We start from the raw sequence: 11,049 nt of genomic DNA on the forward strand, positions 1-11,049 counted from the left end.
AGTTCAATTGAGTGTAGTTTTGGAATTTTAAAAAGCAGATTCAGATTCTTAGATTTTTCCGGTGGGGCTATGCTTTACAGTCCAGGCTTGGTTTGTAAAATAATTGCTTTTTGTGCTATTTTTCCACAGTATTGCTAAATCTGAATATTGCAAGTGGACGTTGCAAATAATTTAACGGAAAATATACCATTTCACGGCGAAGGGATTGAGAATTCAACAAATGCTGGTCCAGCTTATGCGTAGAATGATCACAGAGCAATTCTTTTACTTTATTTTAGTATATATACAGTTAGGGCCAGAAATATTTGGACAGTGACACAAGTTTTGTTATTTTAGCTGTTTACTAAAACATGTTCAGAAATACAATTATATATATATAATATGGGCTGAAAGTGCACACTCCCAGCTGCAATATGAGAGTTTCCACATCCAAATCGGAGAAAGGTTTAGGAATCATAGCTCTGTAATGCATAGCCTCCTCTTTTTCAAGGGACCAAAAGTAATTGGACAATGGACTCTAAGGGCTGCAATTAACTCTGAAGGCGTCTCCCTCGTAAACCTGTAATCAATGAAGTAGTTAAAAGGTCTGGGGTTGATTCCAGGTGTGTGGTTTTGCATTTGGAATCTGTTGCTGTGACCAGACAACATGCGCTCAAAGGAACTCTCAATTGAGGTGAAGCAGAACATCCTGAGGCTGAAAAAAAAGAAAAAATCCATCAGAGAGATAGCAGACATGCTTGGAGTAGCAAAATCAACAGTCGGGTACATTCTAAGAAAAAAGGAATTGACTGGTGAGCTTGGGCCTGGGCATCCACAGATGACAACAGTGGTGGATGATCGCCGCATACTTTCTTTGGTCAAGAAGAACCCGTTCACAACATCAACTGAAGTCCAGAACACTCTCAGTGAAGTAGGTGTATCTGTCTCTAAGTCAACAGTAAAGAGAAGATTCCATGAAAGTAAATACAAAGGGTTCACATCTAGATGCAAACCATTCATCAATTCCAAAAATAGACAGGCCAGAGTTAAATTTGCTAAAAAACACCTCAAGAAGCCAGCTCAGTTCTGGAAAAGTATTCTATGGACAGATGAGACAAAGATCAACCTGTACCAGAATGATGGGAAGAAAAAAGTTTGGAGAAGAAAGGGAACGGCACATGATCCAAGGCACACCACATCCTCTTTAAAACATGGTGGAGGCAACGTGATGGCATGGGCATGCATGGCTTTCAATGGCACCGGGTCACTTGTGTTTATTGATGACATAACAGCAGACAAGAGTAGCCGGATGAATTCTGAAGTGTACCGGGATATACTTTCAGCCCAGATTCAGCCAAATGCTGCCAAGTTGATCGGACGGCGCTTCATAGTACAGATGGACAATGACCCCAAGCATACAGCCAAAGCTACCCAGGAGTTCATGAGTGCAAAAAAGTGGAACATTCTGCAATTGCCAAGTCAATCACCAGAGCTTAACCCAATTGAGCATGCATTTCACTTGCTCAAATCCAGACTTAAGGCGGAAAGACCCACAAACAAGCAAGACCTGAAGGCTGCGGCTGTAAAGGCCTGGCAAAGCATTAAGAAGGAGGAAACCCAGCGTTTGGTGATGTCCATGGGTTCCAGACTTAAGGCAGTGATTGCCTCCAAAGGATTCGCAACAAAATATTGAAAAAAAAAATATTTTGTTTGGGTTATGTTTATTTGTCCAATTACTTTTGAGCTCCTAAAATGTGGAGTGTTTGTAAAGAAATGTCTACAATTCCTACATTTTCTATCAGATATTTTTGTTCAACCCTTCAAATTAAACGTTACAATCTGCACTTGAATTCTGTTGTAGAGGTTTCATTTCAAAACCAATGTGGTGGCATGCAGAGCCCAACTCGCGAAAATTGTGTCACTGTCCAAATATTTCTGGCCCTAACTGTATATATAGAGAGAGGGAGATACATTATCAAATGTTTTATTCTGTTTTCAATAAACTAAATATTATAGGAGGCTGTTAAATATTATATTACAATATCCTCTAGCACAATAAGGGTTGATACCCTACTGACATAATATCTGCTATATTCTGGGAACATGGGTGTGGTTAGAGTACACCATAGTAGAAATTTCCTTACATAGCAGCAAGATGGAAGGTAACATAATGAATATAAATGAGTAAGAAGAAACACACGTCTAGGTCTATCTTTGGGAAGACCAGGGGCAGTGGTCCAGGCAGATGGACATCTTGTACGCCGTAACTAGCTCAAGTCCACCAACCAGATGACTGTTAGGATGGGGTCCCGCAGATTTGCCTTCCGGCACACAGCGCCACCTGCGGGCCAATCCAACCCTCGCTCCCGGCGGTGTGCAGTGAAGTCTCTGGAGACTAAGACTCAGTTTTCTCCGACTGAGCATGCTCGGACTTTTTGGAGCCGCTCACAGCCTAAGTGCCAGTTCTCCCCGACTGAGCATGAGCGGTGAGGTCATGGCCACCGCCCCTATTGGGCGGGGACTTCCCTTTAAAAGGAGTGAGTCGACGCCTGCCCGGCGCTCACACTTTATCTGAAAGTTACCAGACCTAATGACTGTAGTCCCAGGGAGAGTCTCCAGTGTTCAGGCAGGTTGCAGTATAGGGTGCTACTAGATAGACCAGTAAACCCTGAATGACTGACAGCTCTACACCAAGGCCTGGAGCAATAGACATTGTTCCGGCCTGTGGAGCTGCAGCAGGTGTGGTTTCCCAGATAGCCGTGCTCGCCTTGCCTAACATCATTGGAAGCTCCTAGCTGTGTGCAGGAGCTCTCCTAGCTACTACAGGGTCCTAGGTGTTTGCCTCTTCCTAGCTGTGTGCAGGAGCACCCCTAGCTATTACCGGGGATTATGTTTGTCGCTGACCTAGGGTGAGTGTTAACCCTGGGCAGCTGTCTTGTATTTGCTTTCAGCCTGTTCACATTGGGAGCTGCACTGTCCGTCACTCAGTGAGTTAACTGGTGAACGTGTGTTGCTCCCAGTTCATACTGTGCTGTACCGCCGTACTGTCGCATACAGACATACAGCCGCCCATAGGGCCTGTGGACCTCGCTGCAGTGCCTTTGCAGCCCAAGAGGTTCTGCGGTTTTAAAAATATTATTTTTATATATATACCCAGAACCATAACAATGACAAGCATGAACCAAGCTGTAACTACAGGATATCCAGATGAAGAAATCTAACTTCTCTGAAGATGTAAGATGGTTCTCGTTAGAGATTCAAGTTCACACACCACCCCGCTTACCCCACTATGTGCTGTCTCCACCATCTCGCCTCCACCGTATCAAATCACCGCACACTCTAGGTTGAGCCTGAAGTGTATTTGATTCCCCAACAGTATCATGTTCCTCAACCACCCTGTTAACCACAATAGTCTGATGTCTCCTCCTCAAGTATCACCCATAATGCCATGACCCTCCCTGCTTGGCTCCACCCAGTTTCATGTCCCCCTGTAGTAGCTCCTTTGTCCACCGCTGTTTCCATAAAATTTGTAAAGCAAACCATTATACTCACCGCTGCCCCCCCTTTCCCTGCTATATCAGTTTTCCAAGTCTTTTTTGATCTCCAGGCGTGATGTAAGTGATATAGATTGTGCAGGCGGCTCCAGGTAACATGGAGTTGCTTGCTCACTACCTGCTCACAGGCCTCACCTCACTGGCGTCCTATTTATGACAATACTTGTTTAAGATCAGACATAGACCACACAGGATCAAATTCAATAATTCTCTTTATTTTTGGAGTTGTTGTGTAATTGGTGCTGAGTTTTTAGATTAATAACATACAACAAATCCAAAAAAGAAAAATTGGCATTTAAAAACTAATCTTTATTGATATTACCATTAAAAATAACTCCCTGGGTACAAAAATTTTTTTTAAAATCTATTTTCATGCACCATTTGTTTCAAAACACCAATGGGTATCAAATAAACGTATGAGAGCCTCTCATACACTCCCTATTCAATGGGTGTTTTAAAAAGAAACTACTACAAGGTATTGCATATAAATAGCATGGCTGTAGTCATAAACTATTGAATGGGTGCTAGTTCCAATCCCCAGTCTATATATTCTGAGGATCAATTAGATACAATTCATCTCAGACTAGTTGACTGCTGAGTTGTAATATATGACTGCTTCTTAGCTCTTGCAAGTTCAGAGAGACATAAAGTAACTTTGTATCAATATTGCTATTGCCACAAGATTGTCTGTAGCAAATATATATCTAGCTACTATGAGACGCCTATTTATTAGATATCTGCTGGTCATTTGAAATTCCAATTATGCCATCAGCGAACTTACTGTGCTGCTGGCATGCAATATAGAGACATAGTAGCTAGATATATATTTGCTACAGACAATCTTGTGGCAATAGCAATATTGATACAAAGTTACTTTATGTCTCTCTGAACTTGCAAGAGCTAAGAAGCAGTCATATATTACAACTCAGCAGTCAACTAGTCTGAGATGAATTGTATCTAATTGATCCTCAGAATATATAGACTGGGGATTGGAACTAGCACCCATTCAATAGTTTATGACTACAGCCATGCTATTTATATGCAATACCTTGTAGTAGTTTCTTTTTAAAACACCCATTGAATAGGGAGCGTATGAGAGGCTCTCATACGTTTATTTGATACCCATTGGTGTTTTGAAACAAATGGTGCATGAAAATAGATTATTTTTAAAAAAATTTTTGTACCCAGGGAGTTATTTTTAATGGTAATATCAATAAAGATTAGTTTTTAAATGCCAATTTTTCTTTTTTGGATTTGCTATAGGAAAGAAAGATTCTAGTGGAAGTTAATAACATACAACACAAGAGGAAGACAGAACTTCTAACATTACAAGCTGTATACAAATGAACAGTTTAAACATCGCTATTTCTACCTTTCTGCTATCTTTACTAGACTGATGAGATGTCTGGTTTGGGACTGGGGCAACTGATTGATCAGTTAATTCTTCTTTAATAGCCAGAAAAAATTTGGCTTTCTCGGTATATAAGATAAGATAATCCTTTAATAGTCCCACAGTGGGGAAATTTCAGCATTTTACAGCAGCGTAGTAATACAGATACAGGATAATACACAGTAATATATTACAGACGTAGACACACAAGCTGAGAAGAAAAGTTATACTAGGAGTCCATAGCAGCTAAGAAACAGAAGAAGAAAGAAGGAAGACTTCATAGTCATAATCATTAGTTTTCTGTGCGGAGTGATCTTCGCTTGGACTGATGTAGATTATACAGCCTGGTCGCGGTTGGAAGGAAGGACTTGCGATAGCGCTCCTTCTCACACTTGGGGTGAAGTAGATGGTCACTTACACTGCTGCCAAGTCCCATCAGGGTCCCATACATGGGGTGGGATTTGTTCTCTTGCATTGAGGTCACCACAGACAGTATCCTTCTGTCACCCACCACCTGTACTGGGTCCAGGGGGCTCCCCAGGACAGAGCTGGCCCTTCTGATCAGCCTGTCAAGTCTATTTCTGTCCCTGGTTGATATACTGCTCCCCCAGCAGGCCACACCGAAAAAGATGGCTGAAGCAACCACAGAGTTGAAAAAGACCCTAAGAAATGTCCCCTGGACTCCAAAGGCCCTCAGCCTCCTGAGCAGGTAGAGTCTGCTGAGGCCCTTTCTGTGCAGCGCCTCCAGGTGATCAGCCCAGTCTAGTTTATTGTTGAGGAGCACGCCCAGATACTTATAGGTCCTGACTATCTCAATGCATGTCCTTTGGATCTCCACCGGGGTCGGAGCACTCCTCCCCTTACTAAAGTCCACCACCATCTCCTTGGTCTTCCCAGCATTAATCCTGAGGTGGTTCCGCTGGCACCATTCAACAAAATGTTTTATTCTTTACTGTTAGGTTCATCGGACTCTCTCCAGCTACATAATTTTCAATGTGTTTGGCTGATTGGATTGAAGCAATAGCTATATTAGCTAAACTTGGTGACCTATTTGGAGTACTACTTAGCACGTCATTTTTTTTTTACTGATCATTTTGCGGCAAAGTCTGATGTCTTTACTAGAGATGAGCGAACAGTGTTCTATCGAACACATGTTCGATCGGATATCAGGGTGTTCGCCATGTTCGAATCGAATCGAACACCACGTGGTAAAGTGCGCCAAAATTCGATTCCCCTCCCACCTTCCCTGGCGCCTTTTTTGCACCAATAACAGCGCAGGGGAGGTGGGACAGGAACTACGACACTGGGGGCATTGAAAAAAATTGGAAAAAGTCATTGGCTGCCGAAATCAGGTGACCTCCATTTTAGACGAATAGTGGATTTCAAATCCGGGTCATATGAGAATGTGAACTTTGTGACTATGAGACAGGGATAGCTGTACAGGCAGGGATAGCTAGGGATAACCTTTATTTAGGGGGGAATGTTATTAAAAATAACTTTTTGGGGCTCTATCGGGTGTGTAATTGTGATTTTTGTGAGATAAACTTTTTCCCATAGGGATGCATTGGCCAGCGCTGATTGGCCGAATTCCGTACTCTGGCCAATCAGTGCTGGCCAATGCATTCTATTAGCTTGATGAAGCAGAGTGTGCACAAGGGTTCAAGCGCACCCTCGGCTCTGATGTAGCAGAGCCGAGGCTGCACAAGGGTTCAAGCGCACCCTCGGCTCTGATGTAGGAGAGCCGAGGGTGCACTTGAACCCTTGTGCACCCTCAGCTCTGCTACATCAGAGCCGAGGGTGCGCTTGAACCCTTGTGCACACTCTGCTTCATCAAGCTAATAGAATGCATTGGCCAGCGCTGATTGGCCAATGTATTCTATTAGCCTGATGAAGTAGAGCTGAATGTGTGTGCTAAGCACACACATTCAGCTCTACTTCATCGGGCTAATAGAATGCATTGGCCAGCGCTGATTGGCCAGAGTACGGAACTCGACCAATCAGCGCTGGCTCTGCTGGAGGAGGCGGAGTCTAAGATCGCTCCACACCAGTCTCCATTCAGGTCCGACCTTAGACTCCGCCTCCTCCGGCAGAGCCAGCGCTGATTGGCCGAAGGCTGGCCAATGCATTCCTATGCGAATGCAGAGACTTAGCAGTGCTGAGTCAGTTTTGCTCAACTACACATCTGATGCACACTCGGCACTGCTACATCAGATGTAGCAATCTGATGTAGCAGAGCCGAGGGTGCACTAGAACCCCTGTGCAAACTCAGTTCACGCTAATAGAATGCATTGGCCAGCGCTGATTGGCCAATGCATTCTATTAGCCCGATGAAGTAGAGCTGAATGTGTGTGCTAAGCACACACATTCAGCACTGCTTCATCACGCCAATACAATGCATTAGCCAGTGCTGATTGGCCAGAGTACGGAATTCGGCCAATCAGCGCTGGCTCTGCTGGAGGAGGCGGAGTCTAAGATCGCTCCACACCAGTCTCCATTCAGGTCCGACCTTAGACTCCGCCTCCTCCAGCAGAGCCAGCGCTGATTGGCCGAATTCCGTACTCTGGCCAATCAGCACTGGCTAATGCATTGTATTGGCTTGATGAAGCAGTGCTGAATGTGTGTGCTTAGCACACACATTCAGCTCTACTTCATCGGGCTAATAGAATGCATTGGCCAGCGCTGATTGGCCGAATTCCGTACTCTGGCCAATCAGCACTGGCTAATGCATTGTATTGGCTTGATGAAGCAGTGCTGAATGTGTGTGCTTAGCACACACATTCAGCTCTACTTCATCGGGCTAATAGAATGCATTGGCCAATCAGCGCTGGCCAATGCATTCTATTAGCGTGAACTGAGTTTGCACAGGGGTTCTAGTGCACCCTCGGCTCTGCTACATCAGATTGCTACATCTGATGTAGCAGTGCCGAGTGTGCATCAGATGTGTAGTTGAGCAAAACTGACTCAGCACTGCTAAGTCTGCATTCGCATAGGAATGCATTGGCCAGCCTTCGGCCAATCAGCGCTGGCTCTGCCGGAGGAGGCGGAGTCTAAGGTCGGACCTGAATGGAGACTGGTGTGGAGCGATCTTAGACTCCGCCTCCTCCAGCAGAGCCAGCGCTGATTGGTCGAGTTCCGTACTCTGGCCAATCAGCACTGGCCAATGCATTTCTATGGGGAAAAGTTAGCTTGCGAAAATCGCAAACTGACAGGGATTTCCATGAAATAAAGTGACTTTTATGCCCCCAGACATGCTTCCCCTGCTGTCCCAGTGTCATTCCAGGGTGTTGGTATCATTTCCTGGGGTGTCATAGTGGACTTGGTGACCCTCCAGACACGAATTTGGGTTTCCCCCTTAACGAGTTTATGTTCCCCATAGACTATAATGGGGTTCGAAACCCATTCGAACACTCGAACAGTGAGCGGCTGTTCGAATCGAATTTCGAACCTCGAACATTTTAGTGTTCGCTCATCTCTAGTCTTTACCTAAGTCTAGAATTACATCATGTATCTTATTGCAACGCTATAGAAAGTGGTATAAAGCTAAACTGATATTAAAATATAACTTTTATTAGAACTAATTAAAAAATGTGAAAATAAAATATTAGGTGAGCATCTAACATTGGATTAACGGGGATGCAAACGTACCAATTGGTGATTAACTATATACCAATACCCAGATGGAGTAAAATGATGACCGCCTCCCCTCTGAGCATTACATAATCTCCAATGCACTTATCCCCTCTTAATTGTTCATATGCTTATATCGTTCATTAGCTTTTGTCCAGGATGTGACATGGAAGTGCGGTGCAGAAATTATAACTGCTCATTGTAATTTACCGCCAAGATAACCTCCAACACACCCAGCTAATCTAGCCGATACTAAATATCCTCATAAGACATATCGCTACAGTGTATAACTGTTACACTCTAGCGTGCCCTTCAGTGCTTAATATAAGATGTTAAAACCCTGTTGTTGAGCTCAACACTGAGGTGTTTATCCCAGTGAGGCAGTATTAAGGCACAGAGGACCCTATTCCAATTCCCTATTTAAAGGTTCACAAAAACGATACAGCAGCATGGTGAAACAAACGCTGTAATCGTTCCTGAATAGTCTCTCTTTCTCTACGCGTTTTGCCCTATGTCGACAGGGTTCATCAGGAGTAAAGCGCTAATATAGCCTAACAATAATAAGGATAGTGAAAAATAAAAAAGCTGCAGTGATAACTGCAATTCCTGGCATTGCTCTGATGGTGAGCAGCCAGTACTCGCCAATGTAAGACGCCGCGGCTGCATCTCCTGCGCCCCAGTGTTCTGACGCCAACAAGTTCCGCCTCCGTCATATGACACGTCCGGCCGCCAATCACATCTTTGCTGCAGACCGGCCTCCAATGTGTCACTCCCAGAGGGCGGAGACCTGTTCCCAATGTACACAATAGAACCCTGCGATCGCAGCAAGCTATCGAGAAGTAAATCGACATCTCTCCGGTAGGTATATGCAGTGTTCCAGCAACCATATTCTATTACGACATACTTATGATTTAGTTCTTTATAGGGTATATTAACCCCCAGTATGTTATGTGAGATTGAACCATCATTATTCAGGCACTTGTGGACTCCGCCTTTGTCATATGACACATCAGGTAGTCAACCCATTACCCCCTGTCAGTCAACTTGACAAATGTCCCTCCCAGGGGGCGGAGGTTCGCTCCCGATGTCAAACAGAAGTACTTCGTTATACATAAACTACATGGACATTAATAAATGTCCCAACCGTAGGTGTATCGTTCACATGATCTCATCACAGTGGATCCTGGTATGTAATCTCCAATAGTAACATACTGATTGTACATTCCGTTTCATAAACCAACCGGTCCTAACTGTTAGTATAACACATGTCATGGACAAATCTGCATAACAAGTACAGAAATCTGGGATACAAGATCTCCCGATCCCCAGGGCGTGATTTTAAAAAGTCCTAGTTCGCTTACATTCATTATCAAGGCCCCAGAATAGCTTTCTTGCTGGACTTATTCACAGCCTCCTGTTCACACTGTACTATTCACACAGTTATTATCAAGGTCCTAGAATAACCCTCCTGTTGGACTTATTCATAACGTCCTGTTCACATTGTACTTCCAAATACTATGGAGGCTCCTCAAGCATGGGGACAGGGCATCCTGAGCTAAAATTCATCCTGGCCTCTTCTAACGTCTAGGATCCCGGATGCCTCCCATAGATGCAGGTAAGCCCAAGACATGAGCACCCCCATATAGTAGCTACTCCCATTATATACAATGAGTCAAATGAACGATGAAAAAGATATATGATCATTCAGTCCCTTTGGTTTTACACAGTCAAACTTAAAGGTCCAAAGTTCTTCTTTTTGTAGGATACTACTGTCCCAATCTCCTCCCCTCCTAAATTTTTTTTTTACCAGTTCTATCCCTTGGAACCACAGAGCCTTGGGGTCTCCCTCATGTACTTCCCATACATGGTTGCTAATGGGTCTATCCTCTCTCCTACGAATATTACCTATATGATCCAGGATTCGTCTCTTGAATTCTTTTTGTCTTTCCAACGTAATTTAAACCACACAGGCAGGTCACCACATATACCACCCCCGTGGATCGACAGTTGATGAATTTACGGATGGAAAAGACACTCCCATTTGATCCAGCTGTAATCACATTGCCCCTTTGAATATACTCACAGGCCCTACAGTTCCCACAACTATATGTGCCCTTGAGCCTATCTCTGCTCAACCATGTTGTAGAGGGTTCACAAGTTTCAAAGTGGCTGTGGACCAGTCGGTCCCTCAGGTTCCGACCCCGTCTATAGGTGACAGAAACATGTTCGGAGATTTTGTCTTTTAATAGAGTATCTTATGTAATATACCCCATAGTGGCTTCAATAAGTTAATGACCAGATCATATGTCCCGACCAACCGAATCAGATTACTGTCCGCTGTTTCCTTTACTCTAGGTGTTAATAATGACTGCCGGTCGCTGTTCCATGCAAAGTTCTTAGCTTTTTGGATGACCTGTTTAGGGTAGCCTCTTTGTAACAGCCTATTCTCCAATCGATCGGACTGGAGAACAATGTCATGATCATCCGAACAATTCCTAC

This window comes from Leptodactylus fuscus, chromosome 10, assembly GCF_031893055.1.
Source record: "Leptodactylus fuscus isolate aLepFus1 chromosome 10, aLepFus1.hap2, whole genome shotgun sequence".
NCBI classification, from domain to species: Eukaryota; Metazoa; Chordata; class Amphibia; order Anura; family Leptodactylidae; genus Leptodactylus; species Leptodactylus fuscus.